This window comes from Canis lupus, chromosome 33 (genome assembly GCF_003254725.2).
Source record: "Canis lupus dingo isolate Sandy chromosome 33, ASM325472v2, whole genome shotgun sequence".
In the NCBI taxonomy this organism is placed as follows: Eukaryota; Metazoa; Chordata; class Mammalia; order Carnivora; family Canidae; genus Canis; species Canis lupus.
In genome coordinates, this window is record NC_064275.1 from 854597 (window position 1) to 875197 (window position 20601).

General features: G+C 39.8%; 1 long non-coding RNA gene across 3 annotated transcripts; it reads right to left on the reverse strand.

The window, feature by feature from the left end:
* Positions 1–991: 991 nt before the first annotated feature.
* On the reverse strand, positions 992–20366 carry LOC112641432 (uncharacterized). 3 transcript variants are annotated; one of them, XR_004811627.1, is made up of 7 exons: positions 20208–20366; positions 10410–10616; positions 8034–8186; positions 7743–7879; positions 5033–5134; positions 4742–4829; positions 993–1099 (listed from the first exon to the last, which is right to left on the reverse strand). It is a non-coding gene; the product is annotated as an uncharacterized LOC112641432 (long non-coding RNA). The 3 variants fall into 3 exon arrangements; XR_004811630.1 differs by lacking the exon at positions 4742–4829 and having other exon boundaries at positions 992–1099; XR_004811628.1 differs by lacking the exon at positions 8034–8186.
* Between the last annotated feature and the right edge of the window lie 235 nt (positions 20367–20601).

A 20601-nucleotide genomic window follows, 5' to 3' on the forward strand; every position in this document is an offset into this window, starting at 1 on the left:
CATTGGCAATGACCAAGAGTTTGTAAATGGCAGATGGGGCCAATTGTTGGCCAAGGTATCCAATGTTAAGATGGCTGCCTAGTGTACAACCAGTCATGCTGATCTTTGGGGATCCTATCCTTGATCAGGGACATTCCAGGAAAGGAATAGTGAGGCACAACCTCTCAGTGAGCTCCATTGTATGTGCTATTGCTGTCCAAAACCATGAATTTCCTTTTCTGTTCACACAGATGTACACAAGGGATCACCCAAGTGGCCAGGGCATTCAGGACAGAGGTGTCCTCCTCTAGAACTGTGACACTTGGCAATACATTAGAGGATGGACGCAGCACCCATCCTGTTGATGAGATATGCTAGCACCCACCTTTGACTCTATTCTCTAGAAGGAAGACTCCCTGGTTGTGCTGAACTTGTGGAGTTCTGCTTCTATGACCCAAGACAAGAACAGTGGATATGGAGAGCTGTGGGCCTAGGGCCTATGAGGACCTGTGTTTCTGGGAGAGCCCAGTATGCAACCAGCAGTAGCCACTCTAATGGTATGGAGTCAAGGGGTATGTTCTCTTTTACTAGAAGTCCATGGGAAACATATGGCCATCCTGGATGCCCCATTCAAAGTGGGTTGATTTTCAAGTAACAATATAAAGGGCTTATTAAGGTAAATTTCTAATTTAAGAAAATGTTGCCTTCAGAATTCAAAAAGGCCTAAAAGATGTTTGGCTTGTTTAAATTATGGGTGATGAGCAAATCAACAGTTGTTTCTTGACAATGCCAGAGTGGCCTCAGTTTACCTAATCATTTTCAGGAATTTAACTGAAATTGTGCAGCCATGTACTATTTGTGGTACAACAGCTCAGTCTTTTTTTGTGAGCTCTTTTGTTAAGCATTTGTATGGCCTGAGTGAAAATGTCAAGCAGGCCTCCTTGGAAAGTGATGTCATCCAAACAATATCATACCTGTGCTGCCAGAGAGCGTCAAATGTAAGTAAGAACTTGCCTGCAGGGGTCACGTGTGACGGTGGGACTGCTGCAGCACTCCTTGTGCAGCCAGATAATGGTGTATTGGTCTCTTCAGAGGCGAAAACCAACTGCAGCTGGAGAGGCTGTTGAAATAGAAACAGATCAGAAAATATTAGCCAAATCTATTACCAGTTGCTAATTGGATGGAGACAGTAATTTGAATAATATTTTAATAATATTGGGTATGAGCCTTAATGAATGGGACCAGGGCATTAAGTTGGGGGAATGCACCAAAAGGCACCATCCATTCTTTCCAAGTTTAAGAATAGATCAAATTGGGCTGTTAAATAGAGAAGCAGTGGGAATAATCATCCTTTGCCTCATTAGGTCTTCCATAATGGGTTTCAATCTGTGAAGGCCCTGTTTTAACTTACATTGGTCTGTATTAACTGTTTTAACTAGGGAAGAAAAGGACCATGGACTCCCATTTTGTCAAGCCATTTATAAATGTCGAAAAATTAATTAATTTCATTTTTTTATTCGTCGACTAAGACCCCCTCTGCCCACTATGGGATATTTTAGGACAATGGTCGCTATGGCTCTGGGGAATGTTGGCAAAGCAATAGTCCCATGGTTAAGACATGTCTTTTTGTCCTCTGTTTTATATTCAGGAAAATCTCTAAGGTTATGGGGAACACCACGACTAAATGTAGTAGGATTCCAGGTCGAACTGTAATTTGAGCTCCGGTATTGATTATGGTCACGAAAGTTTGCCAAGGGGTGCATTTCAGCAGATGCTAAAAGTTATTTCAGGGCCTGTACTACAGAGACACCAAAGCCAATCAGCTCTCTTTCTTTAATTATTATATAAAGAGAGCCCCAGTCACATACTTCTATCTTTCAATGCTAATAATTGAAACTTGAAACTCAGATTGGTTGCATCAGGTAGGACTTAGCAGTTGCAGCACAAAAGCAGCACAGTTCAAAACACAAGATGGCCAGCAAGCACGATGTATTATTGGGCCAATGTAAGCAAAGGAAGCTCCCTGGTGATGGTGGCCATTATCCAATCTCTCTCTTCCCTGTGCCAAGAGTTGTCAACATTCATAATAAAGAAATGGGCCCTCTACCCAATATTTGGTTCAGATGTCAAGACTAACAATGCGTTACTATACAATAGGACTTTCTAGGGAGAGCAGGATTGGGCCTAACAGGTCCAAACATGTGCCAGGAGAGTGGGGAGGGGAGACTAGCTTTGAGATGTTTACGGGGAGTTAGGAGCGGAGCCAGTAAGGGAGTTTCTCCATAAAGGCTGGGACTTGGAAGGTCTGAACTTTCCATGCGTACCAAAGGAGGGAGCACCTCGACTTTCTGACAGCTTGCCTATATGTGCGCAGGGGAAAGGGAACTGCTGGGACTTGAAAGTTGTCCGCAGTCAAACATCACCAAAATGGGCTCTTATATTTTATTACTTGTGTGTGTGTGTGTGTGTGTGTGTGTGTGTGTGTGTGTGTGTTATGTATGTTAGAAGAAAATATTTGATTTGGAATGTTTGATTTGGAATCAAAAAGATTTGATTTGGACCCAGCATGACCTAGGGATTCACAGAGAGTCAAGGGTGGTGTAGAAATTGCATGCACTTTACTCAGACGAACCTGAACTTTAGTCTGAGCTTCTGGAAATGTATACTTAGACTTCCCAGTTTTCTCCACCATGGAAAACAGAAACCTCTAAGAACCGCTGGGGGGAAGAGGTCAATGCGAATTCACGTGAATTGTATGGCCTGTTTCTCAGCATATGGTAGGTATTCTTCATGCTAGTTCCACCGCTGTTCCTTAGACATTCAGTAACTTCTGTTTATTTCTGAATGGAAAGCCTGGCAATGGTAAGGTTTTCCTGCATAGCCAATTCCTGATTATTCACAAGTGAGTTGTCCTCCTTGGGGATAACGTGATGCCCCAGGAGTTTCCCAGCATCCATTTCAGCTGGCCAGTATTCTTCGTGTTAGGGAAAGGTATGAGCCAAACCAACCAATTTAATCACATATTAAATTGGATTATGCAAGGTTGTTCTCTCCATGATGTACCTTTATACCATAAAAAAGTATATTTGAAACTTTCTACTTAGTCTTTGTCAACCAATGATCTTTTTGGCTATGCATTTTCAGCATGCTCACCATGTACACTTTTATCACTCAATTTTTTCTTTCAACAAACATGTATTGGGCAGGTTGTGGTGGGTCACAATGACACAGAAGACCTCAATACTAGGATATTATGTAAGGATAACATGGCAGTCAGAAAAATACAAGTAATTCAGAATACGCATATGAAACAAAGCAGAATATGCTGTTAGTAGACAGAACCTGTGCTTCCATGCCCTGTTCTTTTATCTGTTGGCACCGATGGCTAAAAACTCATGACCATGAGCTCCTCTAACTTGTGATTTCTTCATTCCAGGAGGGCCATTTTTAGCACTTATTTGATATTTTGCTGCCCAGCCACATCCCTTTAGCCTCATAATTTCAGTGGACACAAGTTGACGCCAACTCCAGTATCTGTATTTTTCAATGCCTGATGCCGTTCTCCAAATCCAGAGACCATTCCCCCCACACGCCTGACATCCTGGAAATGCCAAGTACTTAACACCCGTTAAGAGTAGTTTCCAACTGGTGACTGATGGGAATTGGTATATAAATATCCCATCACCCTCTCTCTTAGATGGGAAAACGCTGAAGCATGTGCTTTACACTGACTTCCAGTGTTTTTCCAGTGGGTTTAAGCACCATCACCCACAGTGACCACTGGCTTTATGTAACTACCCTTTGTTGATTGTTCTTTTTTTTTTTTTTTTTTGTCTCATTTCTTTATTCACTTAACAGTGTTTTCTGCTAATCGCAAATAAGCTACTGGCGCTCACATCCTTGATTTAAGGCCTGCTTGTGGGGGAAGCCAAATAAGATAACTTAGGTTTATTTTGTTGAGGAATTAGGAAAGAATCAAGTTATATACATTCACTGAAATCTATCAAGAGCTGTGAAAATTCTTGGATTTTAGTTGCTTGTGATCTAATAAGTTAGGCTATTTCTGTTTCATGGTTATTGGCACAAGACATGGGACTCCTAGGTCACAGCCAAAGAACTTCATTACTCACAGCACAGCAGGCCACATGAGCTCCATGTGTCAGCTCTCCTTGCCATCCCTCCCTCCAGGCTCCAGAAAGGGGGTGCAGAGGACCCGTATGAATACCGGATACACAATAGATTTGTGCCATGACTGAGGATACTAAACTTGGAGACTTGATTATCTTATCATGAGGGGCAAGCATACCTGCTTTCACTCTTCATCCTTCGCTGCAAATGACATCCTGAAAATTGGCCCAAGCAAGAGACAGCATAGTCTTACATTCTTGGTACACCCAGCAGGGACCCGCAGGACACAGAGCCCATGACAAATCACCTCTCCCCACAGTGTCCTGGTTTATATTCTCTTACATCTCATGTACCCATTCTCCAGGAAACTGAGATGAGGCTCAAAAGGTCTTTCCACTTCTCACACAGGGCCTGCCATTATATACTAGCCTAGCTCACACTGGAACATCAAGCACTAGATACCATAATACTTTCCCCTACTTGAAGGCACTAGTGGTCAATAGGAGAGAGTGCAAGGTGGAAAGCCCAAGAAAAGAAGTATGAATAAAGGATAATGGCATCATGATTCAGGGAGGTCTCTCAATTCTTACGAGAAAATGCCATTTGAGCTATCATAACAAATGATGAGACTTACAACGGAAGAGAAGAAGGCTCACAGACAGAGGGGACACTACAGATGAGAGGCATGAAGATGTGGAAGCTCCGTGACAGTCCGCAGGGTGCTGTGGAGCAGAGGCAGGAGGGGAGAAGTGACTGAGCGAGGTGAGCAACCCAGCGGGGCTCATTATGAGGGGCTCAAAGTTATTTAATGTGTATTTAGCAGAGGTTAGCTGCTCTTCTATGATATTCTGCTCCAATAATATAAGCTGGCCCCCCAGGGTTCCCACCTGTTATTCTTCCCACTGGAGGCTGCTCAGATACTGACCTCAGGTAGCAGGGTCACAGCCTCAGGTCGGCTTCATCGAAATTAGCAGCGCTTCCCCTCTGCTATCCAGAGGGTTCTACTGTCGGCAGCGTGGAAAGGCCTCTGTTGAGATACCATACCCATCATTACAGTCAAACAAGAAAGTACTGCTTTTAATTTTTTTTTAAAGTAATTCAGTAGTAGAGCTCGGTGAATATGAGAATCTAGGGGAATGGCATTTACAGAAGACAAAGTATCAGGGTCTGACTTCAAATTCTAAAGTCTTCAATCCCACAGGTGAAGCTCCTTAGCATTGTGGCCTTGGGCAAGCTACATAACATCTTAAAAACTCAGTTGCCGTTTCTGCAAAATTGGAATAATAATGTTACAGTCCCTGTGCAAAATATTCTCATAATTGAATGAAATAATTAATGTTAAGTACATGGGGCGGGTGGGGGGCATCCTGCCACACGTTATCACTTAACACAAATGGTTATAAATCTCAGGTTTACAATATTATCATAGATGGATGGAAGGCGGCAGTATTTAGTACAACAGTACGTATAAAATCAATCCGTTGGGCTTATTTGGCCACTATTAGAGTATTTATAAAGAGTCTCGCAAATGGGAGCTAGTCATAATGTTTACGAGTTGTAATGTCCTTATCGAAACTGAAGTCTGCTCACTGCATCAAAATCTGACGGCGGCTTCCTAGAGCGTCAACAAATTTTCAAAGACGTCTTCAGAGATAGATCTGTGGTTTATTTTTTAAGAAAGTCCTCACACATTTATTAGCAAGAAATGATGCGTTATCTTTGTATAAATTATTCCCACATGCCACGGTGGGTCAAAAGAGTTGGCGTGGTTGCAGAACACTATTAAGTAGCTTACAAAAGTTTAAATGGGAGGAAAAACAGTCACAGGATTTAGTAGCAAAGAAACATCAACCATAGAGCCACGGCTCAGCACTCGTGTTATTCTGGGGTGCTCTGCTATAACTGGAAACGCAAAAGGGTGAGTCTGTGTAACCCTGTACCACAGGCGCCTGTAACACTTGTCTCAGCCAAACCCCAACCCAGAAGCCACAAAATCTGCCTGTTGGGTAAGTCCAGGGCTTCCCCAAGTGGGCGCACTCTCACACGGGTCACAAACAATGCGCGTGCCAACGATTACACAACGTGCTGTGCAGCCAGCGTGGTCCTGCTGCTTCCTCTCTGGGGCCCACTTGGCCGTGGCTCACCCGTCTCATTTCACGCGGCCTGTTGCCCTCACCCGGTTGCCTTCAGCCTGGAGCACATGCTCTTCACCTCTCACACCTGCAAGCTGGGTGCACACTGCACACACTGCAGCACACAACGCTGTGCACAATGCAGCACACAATATTGCACACTGCAGCACACAACACTGCACACTGCAGCATGCACACTGCACACACTGCAGCACGCACACTGCAGCATGCACACAACACTGTGCACACTGCAACACACACTGCACACACTGTAGCGCACACACTGCACACGCTGCCCTTAGCGCTTGCCTCAGATGGGCCTCTGCCTCCTGCATTCCATCGCTAAGCCCCACCTGTGTTCCTCTCTCTTTGCACTTGGTGTCAGTGTGAGGATACAATTCTGGGGGGTCACCCTCTAATCCAGTGCCCTCACGTTAGAGATGATGGAATGATCTCACCTTAGATGCTTGTATATCCTAAGGTTTCATATGTGGCTTCTGCAGAAATATCTATCAATCACTCTAAATTCTAGGCTAATGTCTGGAAAGTTTCCACAAGTAGCTGGTCTTCCCCTCTGTATTATATTAATTCCTAATAGTTTTATTCAGAGGATAAAATTTCTCTATTGTCCCCTGAGGGGAAATGCCTTTTTATTGAAAAATCAGTGGCTCAGAAGAGAGAGAATATATTGTCTGAATATAGATGTACAGGATTTAAAAACACACATGTATTTAAATTCTTTATAAAAGGTATTAATTCAAATCATATATCATCTTTATGAATTCGCTCTGGAATTTATTTCCACTTTCCTCTTTCGTTCCCCTGGAATTCACCACATCTTTATTTATATAGCACTTTATAGTGTTTAAAGTACATTACTCTACATTCTACCAATAACAATGAATAATTTTGGGTGGGGGAGTATACGGCTTTATCATATAAATGAATAAGCCATGGATCATTTCTAGCTGTGAGGATTAGACTATTGAAAGAAAAAAGTAAATAAATTGTGAAAATGCTGGGGACAGTGGAATGGAACATTAATGTACTTGAGATCCCCAAATTCTGTAATTTTATCTTCCTGAAAGGCCAAGAAGTTTAAAATACACGTGAAAGCATCCAAGGTACCGTCTGATGGCACGTCAGGGCCTGGTGTGCGGGAGCACGTCCCCGGGCATGGACGGGCCCCTCCTCTATCTGTATGACGCTGCTGCGAGTTCCCAGGGGCTGAGGAACTCGGTTTGTCTTAGGAACTCGGTTGAGAGATTATCAGAACAAACTTACTCTGAATGCTAACTATTCTGTTGTATAAACAACAGTATAAGACATGGGGTCAATAATCAACTGTTTTTACAACTGTCAAGGCATTTCAGACCCTATAGGAAAAATATTCAAAGAAAAAAAAAACCGATGGAAGAAAAAAAACCTTCAAAAATAATAACATCGTGTCTCAGTTTTTCTTCAAACCAATTTCCTGGTGTTCATTTGAAAACTTCGGCTTACGATCCTATTGAGGGAAATCAGAAGATAATTCACGAAGTGCTTCAGTGGCACACACACAGCCAGCTCAACCAATGAGGACCTCTCCATCCGAATTTACTGCTCGGTCATAGACGCATCGCGGTCGTCTCTTCTTTTGGCTACAATAAAGAAACCTTCTCTTATACTCTGAAAGAACTTCAGTCAAAATACTCCATCAACACTCTCTTTGTCCTCAATACTTATTTCTTCCATGTTATTTTAAGGATTTCTGTAAAAGCATCTTTCCCTCTTTAATATGTCAAATTTTACTACCTAAAATATATGTGCTCCTGTGCCTCCGTCAACCGCTGGCTGGGCCTCATGACTTAATAGGAGTTGGCTCCTCCTTAGGAAAGATCCGTAGATCCCTAAAACCACCTCCACCCTGTAGCACATGGCCTCTAGTTCCTCGTTTCAAGGGCTATACTGTGGAGAAAAAACAGCCATTTAACAGAAAACTCAGTTAAAATGATTGATTATCTTGATGTTGTTCAACCAAGTATTGTTTATACTACTGTTTGCTCTCCACGTTGTCAGCAAAATTCTTTAATTCACAATATTGTGTAAATATTGTGTAATGGAGATTGTCACACTGTTACTCATATTAAATAAATTGTGCCTCAATTATCTGGTCATTCAGTACAGAATTAACAACAATAAAAATCAGCCAGCGTAAGTTTTGTTTCAGTGCTCTTAAATACAAGGAAACTGAGTCTATTTCAAGCGTTTTAAAAGCCTGATTTGTATCTTTTTGGTACACTTGTGACACACTGGAAAAAGTACCTTTGGGTTTTTTTTGGGGGGGGTGGCTATTAACTCTGCAGCAAAGTAGCTTTGTGACTGTGGCTTGAGTGGCTTCTGTGTGATCCTCAGGCTGAAGAGGCCTGATGATGGGTGGATAGACGGTAGAGATAGAGGATAGATAGGTGCATGTAGACCTAGAGATGTTTCTATAGGTCTACATATAAATATAGATATAGATGTGGGTCTGAAAAAAAAGAAAGGGGTCTCCTGGGTGGCTCAGTCAGTAAAGTGTCTGCCTTCGGCTCAGGTCATGATCTCTGGGTCCTGGGATCAAGCCCCACGTTCAGTTCCCTGCTCCTCAAGAAGTCTGTTTCCCCCTCTACCCCTCCTCTCTGCTCTGCTGTCTCTCTCTCTCTGTCTCAAATAAATATCATCTTAAAAAAAAAAAAGAAGATGTGGGTCTAGACATAGATATAGACTAGGTATAGTGCTGTATAGACACATACAGATAGATTAGCGCAAAGCCTAATGCACCTGCTGTGCTATCTTAACTCATATATTTATGAAAAATGCCTGGTTCCTGTAGGTATACCAGTTCCTCCTTTATCCAAAGACATGCATGGTGGTTGAAAGATCATGTTTCACAGCTCTAGGTCTTTACACACTTGGGGTAAGCAGAAGACTTTTCACACACCACACATACACATGCACACACACGCACACATTCAGCTCTTACTGAAACATAGGGTCAAGAAAGCATAGGAAATTCTCAGCCCTTGTCATTTTCTGAAAATCCTATTAAGAAAGGTGTCCTATTAGAATTTACAAATGAGAATCTATAAGTGAATCTTTAGAAACTTTCTTTCTGGCTTTAATGACACTGTTCCTCAATGTATTTACGCTTGAAGTTTATGTTCATGTAATATAAAGGGAGCCTAATGCTTTGGTAGAAAAGGCAAGCCATTTCTTTAAAAAAAATTAAAAGATTTTATTTATTTATTCATGAGAGACACAGAGAGAGGCAGAGACACAGGAAGAGGAAGAAGCAGGCTCCCTGTGGGGAGCCCGACGTGGGACTCCATCCCAGGACTCCAGAGTCACGACCTGAGCTGAAGGCAGATGCTCAACCACTGAACCACCCAGCCGCCCCATTGAGCCACCCAAGCATCCCATTTTTTGAAAGATCACACCACACATACAAGAACACAATGTACCCACATCCTTACACACTGTTTCAAATTAACACATTAAGAATACTATTGTTAGATTGAGCACAGTATTATACAGATGTACTTTTTACCATAGTATTTTTCCCTCAAAATATACAGTTCTAATATATCAATTCACCTGAAGGGATAAAGGTCAAAGCAGGGTTAAATTACTCCACCCTTAATTGGTGGATTAATAATTCAAATTCACATTTTCATTGACCTGGAAACCATTGTATTCCCCAAGTAGAAGTGTTTAGTCACAATAATATATACTTTCCATAATAAAAGGGGAAATAGAAACTGCAAAAGCAATGCATGTGCATGACAGACAGTACACTTGATGTATATGTTTGCCATATGTATTGACTGGACTGGCAGTTTGCACTAGTGGTTTTAGATTTATCTTCCATCTATGCTATATTCCTACATGTTGATATTCATTTGATTGTTGTTTATTTGTTCTGTGCACAAATGGCTTTGGCTCAGAGAAGGCTGTTAGGTCTCTAAACTATTTCCCCACGGGCTGATGTAATTGTTTGCAAACACAGTATGAAATGCAAGAGACCAAAAACAACAACAATAACAGCAAAACATGGAGAGTCATTAGAGATCACTGGGCTTTACTTTGGCATGAGAAAAATAAGACATCTTCCAATAAACTAAAACATTTCTCTTGCATATCAACCTTACAGACCTCATTAGATGTTTTGCCCCCACACATTTCTTCTCTAGCTTCTAACTGTGGGGTTTGCAGATTCTGTTGGAAATAATTGCAGTTCAACTTTTATATCTAAATTTTGACATCAGTTAATCTTTAAGTCATGAAGATTTCATTTGTTAGAGCTTGCATCACACCTAGAAGGTCATCTGGTTCATTTTCCATTGACAATTAATGTTGAACCTGAGCAGAAAAACAACAATGAAACAATTGAACAGAAACCCATAAATAAATAGTATTTTATGAACTTCCATTAGGAAGATACTCCAGCCGTCTCAAATTAATCTAGGTATGTTTTAGGGGGAAAAAAAAGTCAAAGTTCCTTTGAGTCAGACAAATTAAAGACAATTATTTAGGGTGGGCATTTATATTCAAACTTTATTTATTTAGCACCCACTATTTGCCATTCACTGATTTAGCTAATAAATTTAAAGAAATAAAACAGAGGCAAAACCTGCTATGTCAGTGCTCATATTTTAGTGAAGGAGAGGAACTAAAGGAATAAAATTATGTCTATTTTGTTTAAAGATATATAAGCTGTAGGCAAATACCATGTTCCTTTACAGTACGTTACCTTATAGAGTGGAGAGGACGCATCCCGGTTAAATTGAAAGCTCTGAGGGCTAATCTGGAGTCTGAAATACACCAAACACTTTGATGGGTTATTTACCTTCTTGAGCTCCAATCTGTCCCTCGATTAACTGTGGACCTAAAAATGTATCCAACCTTCCTCATAATATTTCTCTGGATCTCAAAGTGATCAAGGAACATTATAGCATTTTGGAAAATGAGGTCGAGCATGATCCAAACACAAGGCCGTGTCATCACTGGGGCACTTCGGTGTGAGGGGGTAAGGGGTCAAGCGACTGCAACATGGTGAAAAAAGTCCACGGACGTTCCTGGATCATCTTTGCAGGTGCCAGACATTGGCAGCAAAGTGACAACTTTGTATGAGTTGCAGGATGAAGACTGTGAGAATTTAGGATTCGAACATCCTCAGTTCCATCAGGCCCCCCCGGAAGGTAACACGCTGGGGCCTTCCCCTCTTCAGTTCAACGTCTTAAGGGCACCATTTTGCCGTGTGACAAGTGGTAACACGATATGGACTCAAAGAACTGTCTTTGGGATAAAGAGAGATCACATCCCCCACCTGTGCTAAACGAAAAGTCACTGATGACTTCCCAACCAGCTAAAGGAGGGGAAAGGCTCATCTTTTATGATTTACATCAATTTTTATTTTTTATTTAAATTTGCCCTTGATGTTCATTTTAAACTGATTGCATCTGCTTTAAACATTTTGGCACTGGGTCTGGAGTTAGAATGAGAACTACAGGGAGTATTTTTTCTTGGGTTCTATGGCTTCTACATCAGTGGTTTTCATATTAACATGAGTTTAAAGCCAACTGTTGATCTTGGAACATTGGCGTCCCTGGGCCCTGGCACAAATATTCTGACTGAGTGAATCTGGCATGTGTCCCAGAATCTGCATGTTAAATAGTACCTACCTACCTCAACATTTTAATTCAGTTGACCTTTATAATATACTTTGAGGAAAAAAAATACTCTAAGGGTAATGGACAATTCTGGAAATAATCACATTTTTAAGGCTCGCAAATAATTTTCTATGTAAAATCATGATTTAGGTATTTCTGTAAAATATATTATAAAAAGCTAGTTGTGGCAGGAAATAAGATGAACACACATAGACTCTGCTCAGCTGCCATTTTAAGTATGCAGCTTTTCTATACCAATTTACTCTTTTTGTACTGATTGAATTTTTTCCCCATATCTCAAGAAACCAGAAATATAATAAACAATAGTAATTTTTTTGGCTTTTACCTAAAACTAGAATATATTTCCTGCAACAACCTAAGGAATATCAGAATAGAAATCTAGTAGAGAAACAAAAAGGAGAAGAAAAAGTAAACTAAATATTGTTATGATAAAGAACAAGGTAAAATATATCAAATAAAGCAAGCCCAAGATCTTGGAAGAGGGTACCCTTGACTTGGGAAGAGTTCTGAGTATTTGGAAACTTGTGTATAAGAAGGGAGGAGGAGGGACAGAAATTGTGTGTGTGTGTCTGTGTGTATGAGGGAGACAGAGCACACATACCACAAGATAATAAACTAATCTACTTAGGTTTTGCATTTTGTTTTGTTTTAAACATGCTGTTGATACTTTGGAGGGTGGAGAATTCAAAGGAAGCATGTGAAAGCATATTTTCCTTTAAAATTATCAATATAAGGGAGGAGAGGAAAAGAATGGTTCTGATTAATGTTTTCAATTGTCTTATATATGTCAAGAACTTCCTTTTCTCTTTCTAAATTTTAAAAGGCTCAGAAACTTTTGATGGGATTTTATTTTCCTCTGGGTATTCTCTTGGCTTATTCTCTTGGGTTCTGAGAGTCATTACTCAATAGGATGGAGTTGGGATAGCTCCAAAGTTGAAAATAAATAGCAAAGGCTTAGGAAATAGGATGTATGCAGAATGGTAATAGAAAAAAGTTAATTTTGCTTTTGGACGACTTGAATAAAAGGTACTACAACTCTTTCAGCAATATCAAGGGTAATTACATAGAGCACTTGTCCAGGTGTTCCTCATCTCCGTTGAGGACAGAATGAGAGGAAATAGATGGAGATGAATTATTTACTTTGAAATCAAAAATAAATTCCTGAGACTGAAGGCCGACAACCATTGTAATTTCGTTGTTGTCATGTATGTGTCTGTGTTTATGATTTAAAGGAGCCTTGTAACTGTATTACAGTAAGATTTTCCAATTGGAACTCCTTGAATAGAGAAAAAAGTAGTGCAAGTGGCCTCTTAGAATGCATCCTATACCTATCAATCCTTAAATCAAAAATTCAATTGAATATTTTCTTTTTTTCAGTTATTAGGGAGATGTCATTAGGGAGCTCTCCCTGAATTAAACATAGATTTGTTTCCCATGATCCTCTTCTCTTTTACTCTTCATCTCATTCATTACCAATTATTTTCTTTCTCAGGATAGTGGAAGTTAAAAAGGGTGGGACACGCAAAGAATGTTTTAGAAGTAATCCTTCCTGCCTGGGTTAAAAAAGCCGCATTTGGAAAAGTTTATGCTACAATTTTCTGAGATCTTAAATAGAAACCTTATTGAGATTAGTTCCCTGAAGGAAAAAAAATCAATAGAAGGAGAAATACTAAAAGTTAGTTTATTAATTTAAAATGAACTTTAATTATAATATAAATATAATATAATAAATTGTTTGTTTCAAGAAACAAAAACCCCTGAGCTTGATTGATTTAAGGAATGCCAGCCCCCAGCCCACCCTTTACTTGCTATGTCCTGTAGAGGTGCAACACAATGTAAATTACAAAGAAAGGATGGTGTCAAAAACTTATGGTGTCTTAAAGGCATTTTGGATATTAGGTAGGTGTTAGAAATAACTTTTTGTGGGTCACCTGCATGGTTAAGCATCTGGCTATTAGTGTTGGCTCAGGTCGTGATCTTAGAGTCCTGAGATCGAGCCCCCAACTGTCTCTGAGCTCAGCGGAAGTCTGATTGAGATTGTCCTTCTCCCTCTCCTGTTGCCTCTCCCCCCACCCCAACCCTCTCTTTCTCTCTCTCAAGTAAATAAATAAAATAAATCTTTAAAAGAAAGAAATAACTTTTTGCTTTCAGAAATAAAACCTATATTGTATTTAAAAGATAATGATTAACTTTCCATTGATATATCTTACAACTTATATCTTTAAAATTTAATTTTATCCCAAAGAACTCATCAATAATCCATATTTCTCTGTCAGCAAAGATGGTAGAGAAGATTACTCTTGATAGGGTAAAAAGATCACTTAAAAAAAAATCTAAACACCTTCTTTCCAGCTTCTCAGTCTAATCAAATAAAAGACATTTAAAAATTAAATAAAAATAATGTTTGGTATGAATAGTCTTTTCCCTCTATGTATTTTTTTTTAATAAACTGAGTCGTACTTCTGTTTGGAGAAACAACATATCCAACCATGTGTGTTTCTTTTTTGTCAGATGTTTACTTTTCCAGGCTTCCCTGGAGTCAGGAGTGTCCATGTGACACATTCCTGAACACTGAGATACAAGAAAATCATGCTGAAAGTTTCTCAAAAGTCAGCATTGCCTCTTTCTCATTCTTTTTGCCTTAAACATGGATATGATACCTAGTGTTGAAGCAAAATTGTATAAAGAAAAAAATTCTGCAAATCACCGTATGAAGAAAGAGTTTTGATGACAATATAAAGGTTTTGAAGTAACCCTTAGACTGTTTATTTCTAGATTTCTGGTTAGGAAAATGATAAATGTCTTATGATCTAAGACACTTTATGCACAATTTTAGTTCCTTGCAGCTGAATGCACTGCTCAGTGGTGATTCTCAAAGAGTTTTCAAAGTACAGTAACAAGGCAAGGATGTGTGACCCACGTCAACCTATCAATAATCTTAAATCAGGAAAGCAAGTGCTATTTATTTCTCTACCTTTCAAAAGTTAGCCTATAATTTCTTCATTATCAGAAAGCACTTTTAAAAGTGAGACAATGTACTTTGTCCAAGTACATTTTACCAAGTACATTTTATATTTCTGAGATATTTGCAAACAGTCTACATTTATACATAGAAATGATTTTGTTACATAAAAATTATTAAAGGACAGACAGATGAAATATGTTCAGAAATATATCCTTCAGGGATGCCTGAGTGGCTCAGTGCTTAAGCATCTGCCTTCAGCTTAGGGCGTGACCCCAAAGTCCTGGGATCGAGTCCCACATTGGGCTCCCCACAGGGAGCCTGTTTCTCCCTCTGCCTCTGCCTGTGTCTCTGCCTCTTTCTCTGTGTGTCTCATGAATAAATACATAAAGTCTTTAAAAAAAAAGAAATCCTTCAACAGATAATATTTCTAGATAAAAACAATATTTATAATTATTGTGATTGGTAAAAATGTTACTGAGTAATTGAAAACAGTTAATGTCCTTTCAACAACTATAAATTGTTTTCACGCTGAAAGATTTCCAAATCAACAATATATACATAAATCTTACTACTCAAAAAGTAAATAATATGTTCTAAGTATTTCGGGATGTCCTTACAATAAATGCTGAAAAGATGTGGAAATATTTGCATTTGTCCCTTATCCCTATACATAAGCAAATATTTCCACATTTAAATATAAATATTGCACACATTTGTATCTGTTCCCAATGCACACTGGAATACAGTTGATATTATGGTATTTAAGTGATTATGGGCACAATACACATGGTAATTTTTAGATTCCAGAAAGGAAATTTTATTACTATAATGACTTTGAAATCTGCAAATAAATATTTAGGATTTATCAAAACTTTAATTCCATCTATTCTGAATTTAGGCTTTTCAGATAAATATTTGAGATTGTAGCTAGCAAAAAAAGTTAGAGTTTTCAGTTGTTCGTTACTTTTGAAACTTGGTTAGAAATATTTTAATGAAGTTATAGTTCCCTTTATAATTAAGTAATATCATGACAAGAATTTATAATTTTATTCTTGTTAGTCTGTGAATCTCTTTGAATATGACACAGAATGTTTTAAACTTTTATAATGTAAAGAAATTATATTTCAATGAAGTTATAAGAACTCTGAAATATAACAACTTAATGGATTTTAATACAAATACAATATTTAAGCCTCAATTATTCATTATTTGGGAAAGTAGATCAAAAGAGATAAGTTAAAGATAACAATCTGTGGTTTTCACAGAGCACTTTTTTGATGACATTGGTAGAGTAGTATGATAATTCATAATAAAAGAAAATGAAACTATGAGTTTCCTTCTCAACAAGAGATAAGACAAGTAGTTTTTTAAAATAACTATTTATATACATTATTGAATAGATATACATTGTCATTGTGAAAAATAATGTACTTCAAAAAAGGATTAAGAATACTTAAGAAAAGTATTGCCCAAAATAATAAATTTGGAGAAATGGGGAAAAAAAGCAGATTTCCATATTACAATATATATAATTTTAATTTGTTCCTGCAGTTACGGAGAGTCTGGAAAGAAAGTTCTTTTTAATAAATTTCATTTATGTTTTATAAACTTATAAATTCTATTTTGTGGCTATCCTGTGGATATATTTGATGCTATGGTGGCAATTTTTTAGGGGAAAAATTCCAAATTCTCTTCAGGAAATGTCTCAAAGGAAACTATAAAATATTGATCCATTCTCGTTTATTTCTTCTGCACTTTAAGCCCTTACTTTAGTTAAACCATGTATAATATGATATACGAAAATAAAATGATCATTGCTGACTTTTAGTTGCAAGATCTGAATGACAATCCCTGACTCTTCTCCTTTACTACACTTGGGGGGTTAGGGATTGGAAAAGTTCTTATCCAAACCCAGTAATTTACATACAGATCTTTCAAGATGAGAGATTCAATCAGATAAAAATGAGTTTTCAATTGGGATTGATAAGAATGGGCATGCAATTAAAACAAGCTCTTAATCATTTTCATTATGAAGTTAAAAAAAAAGAAAAAATAGACCATAAATGTCATTATCAAATGAACAGAGGGAAAAGCAAGGCCTTCATGATAGGGAGTTACGTGACAGGGCCTCTTAGATTTCTTTTCTTCTCAAACAAGCCCTCACGCAAGGAACAAAGAAGCCAATGCCTTTCCTCTCGTCTCTCCCCTCGTCCCTACTGTTTTTAATAATGTACGTCTGACATGCTAACAATCAAGCACATGTTTTTTTATTGTTGTCTGATCTCAGCTGTCTGATAACGGCTTAAGAGGAATGATGAGTGGAATCACACATCGAGGGCCTCCTTTGTTGACAGTACAACCAGGGGTGTACTTCCAATTTGCAGTTTGGTGCCGCAGCTTCAGAAGTGCCACATTTGTTTGATGCCCGCTTGGTGCTGTGCCATTAATCTACCATACTCGGGGGTCAACTGTTCCAACGATGTGTGAGTAAGGAATTAAAGATATGGACTTCACAGAAGTTTGTGAAAAATAAAGAGAAACAGTTTGTTTCCCAGGTTGGTGTTTTTTTTAATCTCCAGACACAAAATAATAAAATACCACTCTGCAAAAATCTAAGTGTACCATATGATATGTACATACGTTCTATACCATCTATATTTAGCCTAAAAGAGGTTTGATGTTTTCCATAATGAATGAAGAAGTCAATCTGTTCTATGTTGTACCATTTGGAATTAATCCAAGACCAATTACTTTCCATATTATTCTCACAAATCTTCTGCAAGTCGAACTCTTCTTTTGGGGAAAAGCACATCTTCTCAACTGTTTATCCCTTTTTGAACAGAAGCATGTGTTACCTGAGTAATAATTTTTTTAAAATGTATTTAAAATATAAGCTGTAGAATTTGACAAAACTTTTTAAAAAGTCTATGATTATAAAAATTAGAATAGTTTTGTTAAAACATTAACTTTTCCCCCTAATAGTGACTTGTTGTTTCCATAAAGTTCACTTTGTGAAAGGAATCCCACTCTGATTAACTAAAATACATTAATAATACTTTTTTTTTTTTTTTTTTTGGCCTTAAGTAAGTTGATAGTGATTGAAATTAAGCCTTTTCTGGTCTTAGGCCAGTTATTCACAGTTAAGAGACTTGAATTCATCTATAAAACAGGTGCCTTTTTAGAATATGTATATGCTAATATTTATCACTTTCTCCTGTTTTTCTTTTGATTAACAATAGAGAAAAATACTAAACTATAGACACACGACTTATATCTTTTCAACATTAGTACTTCTCTCTCAGAATATGGCGGTACAAATGAACACTCTAAATAAACTTACTTTTTATTCAAACACCCCTTCTATTAGAATCGATTTGAATTTTGAGGTACAATGGCATGAAGAATTTTAGGAATTTTTAGGTGCATCCACAAACTGTCTCAACACTATAATACAGACATATTGAGGATAAGATGTTCTGTGCACATGGGGTTATTTGAACTTAGTATGCAATAAATTTCTTGTTTTCCTTTTTTTATTTTCACTATGATTGTAGTTTACTGAGCAGCCAGGTATACAGAAAAAAGCTACTATGATCGGTATAGTAAATACTATTTAAATTGATATTTGAATAAGTAAAGAAAATGACTAAAAATTGTTGAAACACATGATTAGCCATAGTACGTATAGAGAGGTACTAAATTAGTAAGTCTATGATGCACTAATTTATTTCAATTCAGTGAAAACTCTTAAGTTAGACAACTTGTTAACAAAAGAAACTTGTTGATGGAATACTGTTATTTTATTCAAACCCTAAACACTTAAGAGGCCTCTTGCACCTACTTGCCATGGGAAAAATCCATTTTAACTTTTTGCTTTTCAATATGGGTTTTACAGTAGGAATTTCTCTGCGAATAGTATCTTAAGCCAGATTGTACTTTGTTTCAAATGGCTCTTAGAATCCATGCAGCCCTCCTGGTTATACAGAAAATAATGTTTCAAGTATGAAAATACGCTGTGGAAAACCATGAGATTTGAAAATAAACATACACTTATTTATTTGTTTATTTTTTTGAGAATACACTTTCAATACAACCTATAGGTAAACTACGATTTGAGCAAAATATTCTTAGGAAAACCTGATATAATTAGGTTTTTCTTGTACCAACAGCTCTGATTGCACCGCATCATGAGCCAAGGGTATGTTTTGATCAGGGAAAAAAGGTACAGATGATATTACTTCTCTGGATAAGGAAGAAGGCGGCAGTGCCAGCAGGCGATACACGGGTGCAGGTCACCTCTCAAGTGAACACCTGTAGGTCCCGTGCTCCTGGGGTTCCCGCGGCGCCGCCCGACAGACTGCGGCCTCCCGTGGACACTGCAGGCCTCCCTCCCTGCTGACGGCGCCTGCAGAGCCTCACAAAGCCGAGTTTCACCTTCCGATAGCCTCGTAAGTAAACGAAAATCTCCCTGAGATACAACACGGCTGAATTCTTACAAAGGGGTTGCTGCCCTGCGCACCCGCCTCGACGCTGCGGCCGCCCCGCCCCGTCCTCCCGCCCGGTCCTCCCGCCCCGTCCTCCCGCCGCGGCCACCCCGCTCCGTCCTCCCGCCTGATCCTCCTGCTCCGTCCTCCCTCCCAGTCCTCCCCCCCGGTCCTCCCGCCCGGTCCTCCCGCTCCGTCCCCCCGTCTCGTCCTCCCGCCCCGTCCTCCCGCCGCGGCCGCCCCGCTCCGTCCTCCCGCCCGGTCCTCCTGCTCCGTCCTCCCTCCCAGTCCTCCCGCCCGTCCTCCCGCCCGGTCCTCCCGCCCCGTCCTCCCGTCTCGTCCTCCCTCCCAGTCCTCCCGCCCGGTCCTCCCGTCCCGATCCTCCCGCCCCGTCCTCCCGCCCGGTCCTCCCGCCGCGTCCTCCCGCCCAGTCCTCCCGCCTCATCCTCCCGCCCCGTCCTCCTGCTGCGTCCTCCCTCCCAGTCCTCCCTCCTGGTCCTCCCTCCCGGTCCTCCCTCCCAGTCCTCCCACGCCGTCCTCCCGTCCCGATCCTCCAGCCTCGTCCTCCCGCCCTGTCCTCCCGTCCGGTCCTCCCACCTCGTCCTCCCACCCGGTCCTCCCGCCCGGTCCTCCCGCCCGGTTCTCCTGCGCAGCTCTGCCAGGCCTCGCTCCCAGCCGCGGCTGGACACCCCCCCCCCACCCCGCCGCGGGGCCTTGACACCTCCCTCCGACCCTTTTTAGTAGAGTTCTTTTGGGTTTTCTACATAGAGTCTCATGTCTGCAAATGGTGAAACTTTGACCTCTTCCTTACCAGTTTGGATGCCTTTTATTTCTTTCATTGACCGCTGAGGCTAGGACTTCCAGCCGAGCCAAGTGAGTAGTAATGGGAGTGGACATCCTTGTCGTGCTCCTGACCTTAGGGGAAAGGCTCTCAGTTTTTCCCGAGAGAGGATGTTATTAGCGGTGGGTCTTTCCCATACGGCCTTTATGATGTCGAAATGTGTTCCCTCTATCTCTACTTTGTTGAGGGCTTTTATCAAGAAGGGACGCTGTATTTTGTTAAATGCTTTTCCTGCATTTACTGAGAGGATCATATGGTTCTGATCCTTTCTTTTATGAGTGCGGTGTATCATGTTGATTGATTTGAGAATATCGAACCACCCCTGCGGCCCAGGAATAAATACCACTTGATCGTGGTGAATAAT